Here is a 3,006-nt window from a genome sequence, read left to right as displayed (position 1 = left end):
TAATCCTATAACTGATCAGTGCCTAATCCATTGGGCAATTCTATGAATCAAATACATACATATAGGTACCTGAGACATATTTGTATCTTCAGATATCTGATCTATCCATTAACCTTATCAATACACATCTATGTTCAATCTAAATCTCATTCTTACCTGATATCCTCTTCAATAAATTTCCCTAAAAACATTTACATAACTCCTTGAATTATAATCAACAATGAAACAACATACAACCTTATGATACTACAACTATGACCTAGGCTTTTTATTCAAAGATCATAAAACATTGGAAATTACTTGATAAATGAGAAAAAATTTAAAATGGAAGTCAACACCTACTATTCTTTGTATTGATTTCGTTGAAATAATACATTCATATGCATGAAATCAAAACATAGAAACACCTAATAGATCTAAACTTGTTGTATTATCTTTCCTACTACTATTCATTTAAGAGAAATTACTAAAGAAAATTTGGTGTCTCAATTATGGGAATGCATCAAAACTAGAACCAAAAATGGTATCATAGTAGTGTGTAGTTTTTTTCCAAAAACTAGAACCAACCCTTACAATAGAGAAGAAGAAAGAATAATATAGAGGAGAGTGAATTCCTAGATCTATTGTGAAGATGACAGGTGTCTACTAGGAAAACATCTCTTTAATCTCTCCCCTCAATTGCAAAATCAAATCCTCATCATTTTGTCTTTCCCATAGCAAGAAATATCTGAGATATTTGATTAAAAGAATATAATTGATTTTGATGCCAAACTTGGAACTAAGGAAAATGAAAAAATCAATTAAAAGTGAACTCTAGAAGGATGAAAACTTTTTCAAAATCATTTTAGCCTTCAATAGACTTCAATGCTTGCTCCCCAACACAAAATTGCTTGCATAGTGTACCAATGAAGACCTGCTAAAAAATTGACGCCAAATTTGGAAAATTTATTTGCCCTCGGTTCTAATGGTATATTGAAGTACCTATTTTAGACAAAAAATGCCCCTCTACCAGCCATTTGAAATTCTGGCTCCTGGACTAAATCAAAGCATTAAAATTGAAATATTTAAAAGTTTGTATAGTTAAAACTCTAGAAAAAATTTAAATCTATTCAATTTTTTAATTAAATCAAATTCTAATTTAATATTCATTTTCATTTTGTCCTTATCCCACTTACCCTCAAATCCACATGTCAATTCTCCATTGGTCAATAATCTTGATGGGCACCACCTCACACTAAGCACATTAATATATTTAATATATTAATCCATTATGTTGGTGCTAAAAATTACATGGTCAATTTTGAGCAGCATTGAATAAATTGAGCCCTATAAATGCTTTTTCAATGCCTATATACCTTACTGTACCTGTGAGCCCCTGAGGTGTTTAATGTTTTGAACACCCTCCATTTAGCATTTCCGCATGTTCCATGAAGTTAAAACATTATTCCGAGTCATCTGGCGAAGTATTGTTTTGAAGCAAATGTCAAATCTGCATTTTCACCAAAGTTTCAAACAATGACAGGAGGGCATGTTTGCAATCTAATATCTCACACCCAGAAATGTTTTGTGACTCGCCACTTTAAGAGTGTTTAGTGTCCATACTCAAGAACCTATGTTTTATATTTTGAGTTGTTTTGAGTCTTTCTGACCAGGTTTTGAGTCCCTCAAAGTTGGTCAATTACTGTTTTCATTCATTTGCACTTTGGACACTTTTTTGGGAGGCCTTGTTTGACATGCTATAACTTTGACCCAATTGACCAAAATCTTGAATTTAGTTTTGCATTGCATGGTATATGTCAGAGACTTCCTATTTTTCAATTTTTAAGTCTTCACAAATCCGTTTGATCAGTTTTCAAATGCGATTCCAAACACAATTTATGATATTTTACTGATGTCTTATGCCCTGCAAATCCAGGTAGCTAACTTTGCACCCTCGCCAAATTTTCCCTGTGATTTTTCATGAGCCCAAATCATATAATCATACTCTCCTCATGAAAATCTACCAATTCCCCAATTTTCATTAACTCATGTGCCTGTTTGCCTAGTCTTCGGAGCTCAAACCAAATGCACTTTCCAATTTTCTAACATGTTTATCTGCAAGTCAATTTAAGTTGGCAACTTCGGAGGTCAATATATTTTGACCCTAATGTCCTCATGCAACAAGATTTTGTAGACCTATTAAATGTGTTAGAGAGAACAAGGATCTTGAGTTTCAGAGCTTTACCAGATGTTTTCATCAGTTTTTAAAGCTAGGCAACAGGCCTCCTAACACAATTTTCACAATGGTACAAAGGTGTTTCAAAATGAGTTTTTAATGGTGATTTTGTGATCGAATTGGATTCTAATCTGTCTTAGATGGTTAATGAGTCAATTTTGCAATTAAGTTGTCTGAAAATAAATTTTTTTTAGTCGAACCCACTTTTAGGGCCTGACTAATTTTTGCTTGATTGATAAAAAGTGATGGGTTTGACAAAGTGTCAGTAGTGGTGACGTTGATTTCATGTAACCAGTTTAGAAGTGATAGTTGAAATAAGTAGAGAGGGCTAGATATGATAAACACAAGTTGCTACTATGTGCCATTGACCCATTTGAAAACTTGGTGGTCAAACTTGCACAATAAATGAAAAGTATATCTACATTAAAGCCAAACCTTTGGTCTAGATTGCCTGATGAAATGCCTACATAGGTCTCAGACAAGAGGAAAAAACTTTTAGTTGATAGGACAACACGGTGGCTAGATGAATGCCTTGCTTTGTGACTTATTATGGAAGTCTAAATAATTTGTTTAGAGATTTGATGTTTAAGGGGCTTCAGAATTGTTCTTCCGATTTGCAAGTCAATCTGGTGGGAATTTAAATGTAATGATAGGAATCTTGCTAGAGGATAAACCATGAGCTATCAATGGACTTGGCTTACCAGAGGAGGTACTACAAAGAGTTGCAGCTAGTGTTGATATTTTCGATAACACATATTCCCATTTTCTCAACTATAGGAGGTTATACTATG

Source organism: Cupressus sempervirens, chromosome 4 (genome assembly GCF_028749045.1).
Source record: "Cupressus sempervirens isolate cs-2001-9-10 chromosome 4, ASM2874904v1, whole genome shotgun sequence".
Lineage (NCBI taxonomy): Eukaryota > Viridiplantae > Streptophyta > Pinopsida > Cupressales > Cupressaceae > Cupressus > Cupressus sempervirens.
The sequence above is the reverse complement of the archived record's forward strand: the minus strand, read 5'-3'. Positions refer to the sequence as shown.